This window comes from Pan paniscus, chromosome 8 (genome assembly GCF_029289425.2).
Source record: "Pan paniscus chromosome 8, NHGRI_mPanPan1-v2.0_pri, whole genome shotgun sequence".
NCBI classification, from domain to species: Eukaryota; Metazoa; Chordata; class Mammalia; order Primates; family Hominidae; genus Pan; species Pan paniscus.
In genome coordinates, this window is record NC_073257.2 from 139,194,196 (window position 1) to 139,209,431 (window position 15,236).

The following is a 15,236-nucleotide window of genomic DNA, read 5'->3' on the forward strand; positions in this document are numbered from 1 at the left end:
GAGAGTAATTGAGAGGGCATTTCTGAGCTCCTGGCTCAGCAGGTAGCATGTTAGAGCTTCTTGATCAATGCGAGCCCCCTTCTCCTTCATGGGAAGAACAGGAAGCCTGCTCCTCCCCTGTGCTGCATTTGGCATCTGAGCTGGTGTTCAGTGCTTCCCTCACTGCTGTGTGGTGCCAAAGCTTCCTGTGGAATAAGGCCCTGCACTGCTTCATCCTCCTGGGAGAGCAGGCAGTGGAGCAGGATGCTGCATACAGAGCTGGTTCTTGGTTCTTGAGGAGGGGGAGCGGTGGCTCTGCCAGCTTAGCTGTGAGTGGTCCCAGGATGAAGGAACAGCAGGAAACAAAGATACTCTCAAGGCCATGGAGAAGAAGTGTGAGGTAGATGCTAGCGCAGGAGCCCACGGTGGGGGAGAATCCGCTTCTGATGTCTTCCACCCTGGACCTCAAGTGTCAAACAGCCAGAGATGGGCTGAGCAAAGATCACCCGTCTCAAATTCAGTTGACAATCAGCACCAGCCACGTCTCCTGGGAAACATGAAGTGGCCTTAACCGTCACTTGCCTGTCATCTCAGGCTTGCCATTAGTCAGGCATTTGTTAAAGAATTCTGTCAATAATAGAAATCAGAAATGCCTGGAAAGTAGATTTCTTGCAGGGCAGATGGAGAAGACAGGCTCTGGGTCTCCAAACCCCTTTGGCTCTCACTGGGGCTTCTGGGCAGGACTGGGGACCCATGTACATGTCATCTCAGGGCAGCTTTCTTTCTAAACCCATTTTGCAGATGTGGCGGCTGAGGTCTCATCCAGCACCCAGTCACGCCTCTCTTGGGGGAGAGCCCCACCATTGGGAGCTGAGCAAAGGCAATATTTCGGTTTTTTTTTTAAAGATACTGTGAGTTGGTCATCACTAGACTTGGGTGTAAGTTAACTGTTATCTCACCACTTTGCTACCAGGTTATAATCAAAGAAAGTCTTAGATCAATGTCAGCCACACACACAGACATTTATGAAAAATAGTTTTGCACAATCAGTGCATACTGTCTGTTCTTAGGCTTCATAAAACCCCCTTCCCTGTCATTTGAGGTGCTCTGCCTGAGCCTTGATAAATGATTCATTAGAAGCAAATGAGAAAGTATTCTGGAGGCAAGATTCAATTTGCATGGATAGTCATCTTAGGGAACCAGCATCCTCCAGACCCACAGCTTCTTGCCACTAGAACACATGGTCCAGCGTTGGGCACTGTCCTTCAACACTGGGCTTCTTACACACACACATCCAATCCACGCACAGCCCAGGAGCGTCCCTGAAACATTTTAGCTCATCCACATACCTTGCATGGTGTGGAATTCAACAAGGAGAACCCATTTCTCTTAATCATTACACTCATTAAGAAAACACAAAGCTCACAACAGAAAATAATTTCTAACTATTATTATTCTGCAGTTTCTGCTTTTGATCAAGATAAGAATAGCCAAAGCACCCACCCAGGTCACTCTCATGGAATGGGGTTTTCTGATTAAAGATTGGCAAGCAACTGACAAGCTTGTAGCACATCCTTTAAGCTGGCACTCGCTGTTTGAGTACTTGAGAGTTATTTGCAGACTTCCTAAGTCTTCCCTTTTGCTAACTGTGTGTCAGGAACTGTTCCGGGCACTCTATGCAATGTGAGCTTATTTAATGGTTACCACCTAGGAGGCTGATGTGCTCTTGACACCCATTTCACAGATGCAGAATCTAAGGAAATCTGCTCAGTGTTTACACAGCCAACTGGTCAGTGGTACAGCCTGGATTTCATCTCTGGGTGTTTATTCCTGGAGTCCCTGCTTTAACCACCATATTAACCTGCTTCTGAACACCAACCAAAGCTTGAATCCAGCCTTCCAAATCTCAAGCCTGGGCTTTTGTTAAGGAGGACGCTCAGGGTTTCTTGATAGCCGAACTCCTGTATGTCCAGGAAAGAATAAAGACCAGATGGTCTTGATATGAAAAGGCAGCAGATTTTAACTACAAAATGGGAAAGGAGTAATTCGTTTACGAGGACAAAGTAGTGAAAACTGTTCTTAGGCTTAGGGTAGGTGATGATATCTTAACTCTTTGAATGTTCAGTCAAAGCTATATATTCAAGATATTGTGGGTTCCCTACCAGACCACCACGAAAAAGTGAAGTTTGCAATAAAGCAAGTCACACAGATTTTTTGGTTTCCCAGTGCATATATGTTATGTTTACACTATAAAGTATTTTCTTAAGTGTGAAAAGTATGTCTTAAAAAATAATAGAAATACTTTATTGTTAAAAAATGCTAACAATTATCTGAGGCTTCAGCAAATCTAAATCTTTCTGCTGATAGAGAGTCTTGCGTCAATGTTGATGGCTGCTGACTGATCAGGATGGTGGTTGCTGAGGGCTGAGGTGGCTATGACAATTTTTTAAAATAAGGCAGCAGTGAAATTTGCCACATCATTTGATGCTTCCTTTCACTGGAGATTTCTCTGTAGCATGTGATGCTGTTTGGTAGCATTTTACACACACTAAAACTTCTTTTCACATTGGAGTCAATCTTCTCAAACTCGGCCAACTGCTTTGGCAACTAACTTTATGTAATATTCTAAATCCTTTGTTGTCATTTCAACAATGTTATCAGAATCTTCACCAGGAGCAGATTCATCTCAAGAAACCACTTTCTTTGCTCACAAGCATGAGTGGGAACTCCTTATCCATTCAAGTTGTATCATGAGATTGCAGCAATTCAGTCACATCTTCAGAGTCCACTTCTAATTCTAGTTCTCTGCTATTTCCACTACATCTGAATTTACTTCTTCCTCTGAAGTCTTGAACCGGTCAAAGTCATCCATGAAGATCAGAATCAACTTCTTCCAAACTCCAGTTAATGTTGATATTTTGACCTCCTCCCGTGAATCGTGACTCTTCTAAATGGCTTTTAGAATGCTGAATTTTTTCCAGAAAGTTTTCAATTTACTTTGGTCAGATCCATTGGAGGAATCACTATCTCTGGTAGCTATAGCCTTATAAAATATATTTCTTAAATAATAAGACTTGAAAGTCAAAATTGCTTCGTGATTAATGGACTGTGGAATGGATGTTGTGTTAGCAGGCGTGAAAACAACATTCACCTCCTTGTACATCTCCATCAGAGCTCTGGGTTGACCAGGTGCATCGTCAATGAGCAGTAATATTTTTGAAAGGATCTTGTTTCTGAGTATCAGGTCTTAACAGTGGGCTTAAAACATTCAGTAAACCATGCTCCAAACAGATGTGCTGTCATCCAGGCTCTGTTCTTGCATTTATAGAGCATTTGCAGAGTAGATTTGGCATAATTCTTAAGGGCGCTAGGATGTTCAGAATAACAAATAAGCATTGGCTTCAACTTAAAGTCGCCAGCTGCCTTAGCCCCCGGCTATAGAGTCAGCCTGTCCTTTGAAGTTTTGAAGCCAGGAATTGACTTCTTCTCCCTAAATATGAAAGTCCTGGATGACATATTCCAATATAAGGTGGTTTCATTTACATTGAAAATCTGCTTTTTAGTGTAGCCACCCTCATCAATGGTCTATCCTAGGTCTTCTGGAGAACTTGCTGCAGCTTCTCCATCAGCACTTGCTGTTCACCTTGCACTTTATGTTATGGAGATGGCTTCTTTCCTTAAGAATCAACCTCTGGTAGCTTCAAACTTTTCCCCTGCAGCTTCCTCACCTCTCTCAGCCTTCCCAGAATTGAACAGAGTTTTAGGGCCTTGCTCTCAATTAGGCTTTGGCTTGAGGGAATGTTGTGGCTGGTTGGATCTTCTATTCACACCACTGAAACTTTCTCCGTAAAAAAGTTTCACCACTAAACTTTGCCCACTGCAAGCTGAGAAGATCCTTCGGAGACCTCTTTGGAAACACATAGCAAAGAAGATGACAGAAGCCGCCATCTCTTGTATCTTTACCATGCTTTCAACAGTAGCTACCAATTATTGAACAGCTGGTAGGACTCAGCCTCTCTATAGACACTGAGGCTTCTAATCTTCTTCTCAAGACCTCAATAAGGAAAATGAGTTCAGAGCTGTTATTAACTTGAGGAAGGTTGCACGGCCTATAAGTGACAGGACATGAATCAATATGACCTGTCACTTATAGATCACTTATGACCTTGAAGCTCCTGCTCTTTCTAGTTCTTCATTTCTTTGTGTGTTTCCTGTAGCTCTTCTCCAAGGGCACACCCCACATAGAGAGACCCACCAGGCCTGGCTTGAGTGAAACTAAATGAGTAGTGAGTAGAAGTTGCCAGGCACCAGTGAGAATGGGAAAATGTGGACAACGTCACCACCTGCCAGGTAGCAAGCACCTAGACTTCTACAAATGGGCAAAAAAAAAAAAAAAAAATCTGTCTCAGTTTTCAGCCTGTGGCAAATGAGCCTTGAGCAAATGACATGAGCATGCTAAATGATTACAGTGTCCATAGCAGGTCTTGAAAATGAACCCGGATAAATTTTAAGCATCACTGGTGTATGCTGAGCATGAAATACCTTGAAAGCAGCATTCTCTTTTGTAAGGATCCTATTTTCTCTTAAGCATTTCTGCCTTGAACCATACAGTTTGCTCAAGGCCTCCGACTACTTCCTTTTTTTCTGGGCTGACTAGGATTCATTTACACTGTTTTTGTAAGGATGCGTCGCTGGATGCTGTGGGGAATAAAGATTCTGCACAGATGGACCCTCACTGTATTGTTGTAGACCAGGGGCCATTCCCTGCAGGGACCGCTGTCCTGGGTGGTGTTTGGTGATCAGAGGCTTGCCAGGGACGGCAGGGACGCCAGGGACAGCAAGGACGGCAGGGACGCCAGGGACGGCAGGGACGCGAGGTCTCTGGTTGTCATGATTGGGCTTCTGGGTGTGTGTTTGTTTATGCTTGTTTATTAATGCCCCACCTACTTCCAGAGAGATCTGGTTCTCTGGGAAGTGAAGGTTAGAGGTTCTTATTCCCGGGTTGTTTTGATTTATTTTTTAATCATGAAACTGAGTCACACCAATGGTACAGATATGAACAGAAAAATTATGACTGCCATGCCTGCAGTTTCTGAAAAATGCCCTCTTTCCTTCTTGTGTTTTTTCTTTTTTATTGTGATTTTATATATATAAATAAATATTATATATCTGTAACCACAATAAAAAAGAAAAAATACATACATTACAAAGTTTGCCATTTAACCGTTTATAAGTGTATCATTCAATGGCATAATTACATCCACAGTGTTGTTCAGTTATCACTACTGTTGATTTCCAGAATGTTTGTTCACCCTAAGCAGAAACTCTCAACTCCCTGTTCCCATCCCCCATGTATATGGAACTAGGAAAAGACTCCAGTGGCAGCTGATGACGCACGTTCCTACACCCCGGCAAGCAGAGCATCCAGGGCAACCTGTCCTGTGCCCGAGGGATGGGGCACGGTCACCCCGACCTCCCCTGCTTCCCCTGCCCATCCATGGCTGTCCTTCACTCACCCAATTAGTGATCGTAGGACAACAGGAGGAGCCTGGGAGAGGAAGGAGGAGGCCTGAGGGATGGACACTGAGGTGCTGAGGCGGAGGTCTCTGGGGTGAGCAGACACTGGGGTGCTAGGGCAGGGTCTCTGGGGTGCTGTGGTGGGGGTCCCTGGGGTGAGCGGACACTGGGGTGCTGGGGCAGATGTCTGTGGGGTGAGCAGACACTGGGGTGCTGGGGCGAGGATTCTGGGGTGAGCAGACACTGGGGTGCTGGGGCGGGGACTCTGGGGCGACCCAAGACCCTTCTTCATTTGCCAGGATGGAGTCTTACAGTCAGGCTTTGCCCTCTCTCGCGGTCTCCCCCAGCAGTAGAGACTTCTCACTTCCTGATGTTCGCTGCTGGGCATTTCTGATGTGTTTGTCTTGGAGATGGTTTTTTCATTACCCAAGCTGCTGCTAAATCCGTCAACATTTATTTTGTGAAGTTGAAATAGGTGGACCAGGCAGGATTGGGAGGAGGTAGAGGCGAATAAGAAGGACCAAGTAGTGGAGAGTAGAGGGAGAGTGGGTGGCCTTATGATATTTAAAACACAATCCTGAAATTAGACTGTTAGTGAGGACAGGCTTGGTGCTCTGGAGGTGAAGCTGAGGGTACCTGCCTACCTTGATTTCCAGACTGGTTTATCCCAACACTTGCTAACTCCGCGTTAGGGCTCTTAGTGGCTAATTGACTCTAAGCTTTGGAAGGAGCATTTTAAGGTCTTTTCAATCAACACATTTTATTTTCTGATGACCTAGAAACAGGTGTGAACTCTCCAACTCCCCACCAAAAGAAAGTAGATGAAGAACTCTTCAAAATTGTAGAGAGGACATATCAGAATTGAATCACAACTTTTCAGGCCTTGGCAAAATTTTCTTTAAAGAACCAACACAGGCACACCTACTCAGCACTGCTAGTGTAGTGGGGAAATGGCTGGCTAATCCCTAGTAAAAGAGTTTTGCTGTGTTCTAATAAAACTTTATTTAAACCCCCTCACACCGATTAGGATGGCTACATCAGAAAAAAAAAAAAGAGGGAAATAACAAGTGTTGATGAGGGTGTGGAGAAATTGGAACCCTTGTGTACTGTGGCTGGGAATGTACAGCCACTATGGAAAATAGCAGGATGGTTCCTCTAAAACTTTAAAATAGAATTACCAGATGATCTGGCAATTCCACTTCTGGGTATCATCAACTGAAGAATCATAAGGTACATAAATTTGGAAAGCAGAGCTTCATTTCTCATAAAGGGTTGCAGCCTGCAGGCCAGCCATTCCGCAGACCAGGAAGCGTAGCCTCCAGCTTCTGCCAAGAGCAAGCACTTCCAGGGAGGAGGAATGAGACAGGAATTTATGCTGAGTGGGTTGGCTAAGTATACATAATCAATAAGCTATAGAAGAAGTCATGAATATTAATGAAGGAGAAACACACACATGTGTGATTGAGCCATGCCTCTTCGTGGGTGCCATGTTCAAAAAAATACCAGCATTAGGATGACCCAAGGGTGGAGGTTTTGGCCCTCTGATGTCAAAAGGTCAAACAGAGGCCACGAAAACCCTCACTGCACATCCTCCTTCGACTGGCCAGAGCCACCCTGCAGTTGGTAGCCTCTCAGCAGGAGGGCATGCAGTGTCAAACTGGCAAGCTGTCACGTGGAAACTGCCAAGAGGGAGGGGGAGTCCACTTATGGCTCAGACAAGTGGCTAAAGGTGATATAGGAATGAGTTGTCTGCTTCTTGTTTTCTAGAGCCAGTTTCTGCTTCCTCCTTAGGAGAGAATTCTGGTTAAAGGCTATTAAGGAAAGGGTATACTGAAGCGGGTCCAACCTCCCATCTCGTCATGGTCATGGGCTGACTCAGTTTTTGTTGTTGTTGTTGTTTTTGTTTTTTGTTGTTGTCGTTTTTAGACAGAGTCTCGCTCTTGTTACCCAGGCTGGAGTGCAGTGGCGCGATCCGGCTCACTGCAACTTCCGCCTCCCAGGTTCAAGCGATTCTCCTGCTTCAGCCTCCCGAGTAGTTGGGATTACAGACGCCTGCCACCATGCCCGGCTGATTTTTGTATTTTTAGTAGAGATGGGGTTTCACCATGTTGGCCAGATTGGTCTTGAACTCCTGGCCTCTGGTGATCCACCCACCTTGGCCTCCCAAAGTGCTGGGATTACAGGCGTGAGCCACGGCGCCCGGCCCGGATTCAGTTTTTAAGTCTTCTCTGGGGTCCCTTTGGCCAAGAAGGAGTCTGTTCAGTCCGTTGGGAAACTTAGGATTTTATTTTTATTTCTCAATATTTATCCAAAATAATTGAACATAAGGACTTGAAGAGATATCTGTACACTGATGTTCATAGCAACATTTTTCACAGTTGCCAAAAGGTAGAAGTACTCAAGTGTCCATCAACAGATAAATGGGTGGTATACACGATGTGGCATATGCATCCCAAAGCCTCCATTTCCTCATTTGTAAAATATTGTGTGATTCATACCCCGCAAGACTTGTGAGCATGAAATAACATGATCTGTGTGAAAGCAATGACAGTGTCTGGAACTTAGGGGGTGCTCACCAAATGCTTAGCAGCAAAGCAGCAGAAACTAGAGGTGGTCGTGTGGGAGAGGATGGAGGAACCCGTGGCTGGGAACTGCCTACTTTCAGGATTTCTTACCTTTGGCCCACGACAATTCCTTGGCCAGGAATGCTGTTTTGGTGGAAACTGGGATGGTATGCATCCAGCACGTCACTCTGTTTAGCAGGCATCAGACTAGTAGACAAGGGCCCAGTAATCTCGGCTCATGGACACCCAAGTGGGGATGACACGGCCTCAGGCTAGAGCAGACGCACCCTGGGAATCCTCTATATTCTTGTTGGCATCACAGCCCAAGCCTGCGCCCAGCAGGGCTGACCAGAAGAAAGGTCTGGGGCATTTTAGGTTTTAGTTAAGAGTTTGATGGAGGCTTAAGCTTTTATTGATTTGAAAAAGAAAAGAAAGGGAATCTTGGAAAAAAGAAACTCTCTGTAGTGCAGACAGGAAATAATAGCAATGAAATCTTTTGGCTTTCCTGCTCCTGACCTCAGAGGTCCCTTCCTCGCTTTAAAATCCTCAGGCACCCCCTCCACCCCTGTTGCCCACAAGCAAATATGCAGACTCCAGAGCCCCACATCCCCGTCTCTCACAGTCTGGCCCAGTTGATCCCTCTCACCTCATTCCCAAAACTTTCTAGTGACATTGGTCTTCCCACCATTTCCCAAATCCATCCCCATCTGTCACAGTCTGGCCCAGTTGATCCCTCTCACCTCATTCCCAAAACTTTCTAGTGACATTGGTCTTCCCACCATTTCCCAAATCCCAAAGACACGAAGCAGATCCCACCCAGGCCCCCAGCTTTGCATTACTTTGCCCTTGTGATACTGGGGGACGTTCTTAGAAGTCATTTCTTTCCACATATATGGTTTTTGTTTCCCAGTCAAGGCCCCAAGGTAGGAAGTTTCTGGCCATGTGAGTCACCACCTGGATGAAGGAGCCACCCTGCCAAGTGTGGGGAGGTGCCAGGAGACGGAGTGGCTGAGATGAAGCATTCATTATCTCTCCTTCCCATGGAACTGAAGCGACATTCTCTGCATCTCTATTATCACTTCACCTCAACTTGCCTCTTCCCAGCATCCCTGAATTATGCAGAAATCATTTGAAGGCAAATTCCCAGCTACTGTTGCTAGACTCATTTTTCTGCAGGGATGGAGGAATGTGTTGCTAGACTCATTTTTCTGCAGGGATGGAGGAATGTGTCACTTTTAATTTGTTTCCTTTTTTCCCACCCATTTTGGGTAAAACATTGTGTTAAAAGATACATCGTCTCCACCCCCAAAGCAGCCTGTCTTCATGCCCAAGGGATTTAAATGCCCTCATATTGAAGTGTACAAGCTAATTACGTAACTTAAAGTAAGTTTAGGGAAGGAATTTACCCCCACAGCTTCACAATGTGAGAAATGGGGCTGTGCAAGCCGCTGGAAGTTCCCTGCCTTTCTCCACATTCTCCCTCTGTAGTAATGAGGCTCCTCATCTTTCTGTTTTATTGGCAGCAAACACTGGGTAACAGGGGTGCTAGAAGGGCCTGAGGCTCTGTCATAATCAAGGGCCTATAATTGTGCCAGGAGCCTGGAATAGTTAAACTGGTTCCTGATTACTTTTCACTTGCTAAGTTCCCCTCAGCTCGATTAACATATAATTATTTAGGACTATGCTACTTTTATTACTGGCACATGGCTTTCCAAATAGGCAGCTTTGGGGGATGATCTCCCTCTGGAGCCCACGCACTGCATCCATCCACCCGCCCTTTTTGTTCAAGAACAAAAGCAAGGCTGGCGAGACCTCCTGCAGAACCTTCATGCTGCGGAGAGGCTTGGACCTTGGCAGGTGCCTCCTGCAGGCAGAGCTTCGCCGGCCACACCAGCCTGTCTCCCAAAGACGCGCAGAACTGCAGAATTCACAGGGCTTGTCTTTCTCTTTTACCAAATGCGACTTTACATTTTGTAAGGTGTCAGTGGAGATCATATCAGTGTTCAGATAACTTTGTATCATGTGGTGATGCCTCTTCCTTACCTTTAATCTCAAAAATAAAAAAACAAAACCTGTAGGTTCAAAGTTCCAGGGAGCTTAGAGGCACTGGGGTGGAGTGCTTTCATTTGTCAGTGGAGAAGATGAGGATCTCGAAAACTTGAGCAACATTTTTTTTGTTTTAACATTTTTAAAATTCTATTTTAAATTGACAAATAATAATTGTGTATGTGTATGGTATGCAGTCGATGTTGTGATACATGCATTCATTGTGGAATGATTAAATCAAACGAATTAACATGTCTGTTCCCTCACATACTTCTCATCTCTTGGTGGTGTTGAACAACGTTCCGAAGGTCAGGTAGCTCCACGTTTAAATGGACATGAAGCCATCGATAGATAGATAGACATACTTGAATTAAGACTTCAATTGTACAAATGTGTGTATGTGTAGGCTACAATTAAACTCATATTTGACACTGTCAAGAATTAGTAGTTTTTGTTTCTAATGGGGTTAAATGTCCAGGATAGGAAAGCTTACTGGTTTCTTGTTGCTTTAATTGCATTGGCTTGGGAGTGAACCCATCTCCCTTTCTTATTGGCCTCACATTTTTTTAAGTGGATAATGTTATGACAAGTTTGGTAAAAATGATGCTTCTGACTTCCTGTAGACAGGAATCAATTACCAAGAAGAGATAACATTTCTCTCCATTGAGCCATTAAAAATAAAATTCACAGGCTTCTAGACCTTATGGCTTTTTGAATCTTTTTAGGTTGACATAATTTGCCTGTGATTCTTTCTGGATTAGTTATTTGTATGTTTGGTTTTATCTCCTGAATTTTAGATTACAAATAATCCTTCCATAGATTTTGACCATTTTTAGGACAGCATTCCTGAAAGCATTTAATTCTCACAGCATTTGTTATTGTTTTTTAGAAATTAATTAATTAATTCTCCTGGCTCAGAATACGACATAATTTATGTGGTTTACAAGGTGGTTGATCCCTTCCCCCTGAGTTTCTGGCATTTCTGGTGGAATCCCTAATGAGAAGTTTGCATAAGAAGAACCTGAAGAGAGCTGAATCCCACCGCAGAAAACCTACACGGTTTTCTGCAAGGACTCAGGGAGAGCCAGAGGCAACCAAATACTCTAGCCTCCCTGAGGCCTCTCATTTGGGCCAGAGCCTGACCTTCTGAGCCAGCTCTTTCATCCATTCATTCATTCACTTACTCTTCCATCCACTTATTCATTCATTCCTGTGTCATTTACCTAGTGAGCATATACTGTGTACCAAATGCTGACTTGGCACTGAGGACACTTAGGTGAACAAGCAGGTGTTGCCACTGCCTTCGAGATACCTATGCTTTACTCACAATCTGGAGGGCTTCTCTTACCTAAACCCAACTCCAGCAGTGTCCAGCACAGATAGAGTTGTCAGGATGCAGAGTCAGGCGCATTCATACCCCACACACCCTCGAATTGCCTGCTGGGCAAAGGACTATGATCCTGCACTGTGTGGAGCCCCTCATTTCGTTTGGCAAGGCATCCTCCCATCCAAACACTTGGCTTAGCTTGCGATCCTTCTCACATTCCTCTGTAACAGAAAGCGGATTGGTATGCAAAAGCTTCTAATATGATTTTCTTATTTATTTTCCCTACTTTCACATTTATTAGAAATAACTTATGAATTACAGTAACTAATAGATTTTTTTTTTTTTGAGATGGAGTCTTGCTCTGTCACCCAGGCTGGAGTGCAGTGGTGCAGTCTCGGCTCACTGCAACCTCTGCCTCCGGGGTTCCAGTGATTCTCCTGCCTCAACCTCCTGAGTAGCTGGGATTACAGGTGCACACCACCACGCCCAGCTAATTTTTTTTTTTTTTTTTTTTTTTTTTTGAGATGGAGTCTCACTCTGTCGCCCAGGCTGGAGTGCAGTGGTGCAATCTCGGCTCATTGCAAGCTCCACCTCCCAGGTTCATGCCATTCTCCTGCCTCAGCCTCCCGAGTAGCTGGGACTACAGGTGCCCACCACCATGCCCGGCTAATTTTTTTGTATTTTTTAGTAGAGACGGGGTTTCACCATGTTAGCCAGGATGGTCTCGATCTCCTGACCTTGTGATCCACCTGACTTGGCCTCCGAAAGTGCTGGGATTACAGGTGTGAGCCACCATGCCCAGCCTGTAATTTTTTTTTTTTTTAGTACAGATGGGGTTTCACCATGTTGGCCAGGCTGGTCTTGAACTCCTGACCTCAGGTGATCTGCCCGGCTCAGCCTCCCACACCACACTCGGCCGACTAATAGATTTTCTTACCTAAAAGTTAGTCTCTGGTTATGTTTCTTCTTGCCTCGTTGGGTGATTGGCCCAGGGCATAGCTGTGTTTCCGTCCCGTCAGGTGTGGGCTGTAGGATATCATTTATGCATGTCCTGGAGGTTTCTGTGCAAGTGACGCAGCCCTTGATGCATTGAGCCCAAGCATCATCTGATCTTTGTTTACTGCACTGATTATGGTTTTATTTGATTTTTCCTTCAGTTTTCCTCATGCTACTTGAATTTCCACATTGTTTTTGTCCCGGCATTTTAAAAAATTTATAGGGAATCTGAATTACAGAATCTACCTCTCCGCCCTGCACTTTCTCAGTCGTCAGTTTCTTCAAAGGTTTTTGTTCAGCCTTCACATTATTTTAGCATGACATAGGTTTTTTTGTTTGTTTGTTTGTTTTTTTATTTGAGACAAGTCTCACTCTGTCACCCAGGCTGGAGTGCAGTGGCGCAATCCTGGCTCACTGCAAGCTCCGCCTCCCAGGTTCACACCATTCTCCTGCCTCAGCCTCCCAAGTAGCTGGGACTGCAGGCACCCGCCACCACACCCAGCTAATTTTTTGTATTTTTAGTAGAAACGGGGTTTCACTGTGTTAGCCAGGATGGTCTCAATCTCCTGACCTCGTGATCCACCCACCTTGGCCTCCCAAAGTGCTGGGATTACAGGCGTGAGCCACTGCGCCCAGTTGACATATTTCTTTAAGTCATTTTGAGAACTGTCTTTATTTAACTAGCTGCCGTTGTCCCATAGCTTAATTCGAAGCAGCATATTGCAACTGTTTGGGTGCTATCTTGAGGCACAATAATTACCCTATAATAATAATGTGTGTTTTAGTAAACTGGTCATTATTGTCATAGAGGGCTGGAAAGAGTGTCTTCTTAAAGCTCATAAGGACCCTAGGGTACTCTGCAAATAGCAGAGTTCTAAACCTGAAGGAAAAAATTAAGGGGAAAAAAATTGTGTTAGTGGTCAGAAGCCCCGTGTCCTTACGCATCACGGCACAGCCCACCCTGTAATGACAAGAAGGTGTTGTATTCCACTGACACTTGGGGGCTTTTCTGTGATCCCGGGGGTTGCTGCGTGTACATCCTCAGAGGCTCTCTCAGCACAGTTACCAAGGGTCAGGTGGGTTACTTAGACCATCTCTCTAGCTCATACTTTGTACTTCTGGGGGCTGAAGGTGACAGGACAGACCCCATCCCAAGACTGGGGGGCTGATTAGAGTTGCCAGGCATCCCGTATATACAAAGCATGTCCTGAATTTTGCAACTTTTGTCCTGGATCCTTTATTAATTTGTCAGGATGCTCTAAATGTCCTGTATTCAGCTTTTTTTTTTTTCTAATCAATTACAGAATTCAGCAATAAGAGCTATTATTCAAATTTAACCGGGCATCCTATATTTGCAAAATCTGGCAACCCTGCGGCTGAGGAATGTTGCTGCTCAGCCTGTGTTCTTGGTTAATGGACAAGGCAGCAATGCCCGCGTCCCTCCATTAATAGTCACTTAGAAACACTAATTCCTCCTTTCTGGTTATATTTTAATGTCCCCAGGGAAGAAGTCAAATAACTCCGCCTGCAGTTTTCTTTAGTGACCAAAATTGCAAACTCTGTCACAGGCCCTTTGTCACAGCTGTTTTGGTCCCAGAGCTAGCCGATAGGTTTCTTGATGAAATAATGTCTGCGAATCCCTTTCTCAGAGCGGCACGCAGTGTGAGCGTGAGAGAATCTGCAGTGACAGCGGGTGATGGGCGGGAAGTAGTGGTGGCAGGTGGCGATGGAGACCTCCTTAAAACCCCAGGTGGTGAATTTCTTCTTCCCTCCTCCCTGGCTCACTGCCTTTTAGCGGCTGTGACATGGCCAGGGCGTGGGGAGCTTCGCCAGGCACGCTTAGCTGAAGAGATAACGCTGTCAGAGGACAGCAGTTACTAGTAAGTAACCTACATTTCCCTTCTACTCTGACTGCTCCCTGCTGTCTAAATAGAGAAAGTGGAATTAAGTTTATCATCTGTGACCTCATACTAATTCCTCTTACATCCTGCCTTTGTGCAAAGGGAAAAGGGCCATTTAAAAAGTAGTGGACGAAGCTTTAGTATTGTAAACACTTTCAAGCGTTATAAAACAAATCTGTTGAATGAACAAGCATGTGAGAGTTGGTATTCTAGAGTCACGTGTGATCGCCCAAATTGTATATTTCATTACAAAAAGTATATAAAGTCATGGTATTATAGAGTGTTAAAGTTATACTTTATCAATGAATCAAGAAATTAAAATTTCTGAGAAAATTCTTGTCAAATCACTTTCATGTCTACTAAAGCTTTTAACTTCTTCTCTAGTAAAATAGTGGTCAAAATTAGCATGTGGAAAGTAGGCCAATGATACCGAAGTCGTAAGCCATGCTTCCAAGCCTAGAGATATTGCAGCAACCTCTTCCAAGCCTGACAGCTCCTTGCGAAGAGTGCTTTCAAATGGGTAACTTGAAAAAGCCAGCTAAGCAAAGATCAATGGAATCATAGAACATTAAGACATGGCAACTTGAGAAAAAGATTTAATTTGCACCTTTTTTTTTCTTTTATTTAATTAGATTTTTTTTTTAAGTCATACTTTTCAAATGTTACTTTCAGAAGCTGTTATTTTGGTCTGTTTCTTTCATCCTGCATGTGCTAATTTCCTTGATTAATTTGGAGAACATCTGCATATAATTCCGTGATCTTTTCATTGGCAAAACCTCACAGCTTTGCGCAAGACTTGGAGAGTTCACATTCCAGACAGTCTGGGATTGTATCTAATTGAAATGCCAAACCTACCGAAGTGCCAGAGCGTAAGTGTGTAATTATGTAATTTTCTCTTGATCTTTC

At 44.5% G+C, this 15,236-nt stretch overlaps 1 protein-coding gene across 6 annotated transcripts in view; it reads left to right on the forward strand.

Annotated features, from left to right (window-relative positions):
* The window catches only part of DOCK1 (dedicator of cytokinesis 1), a 561,485-nt gene that overhangs the window by 423,585 nt on the left and 122,664 nt on the right, over window positions 1–15,236 (forward strand). The gene's annotated exons all lie outside the window — the stretch shown is intronic.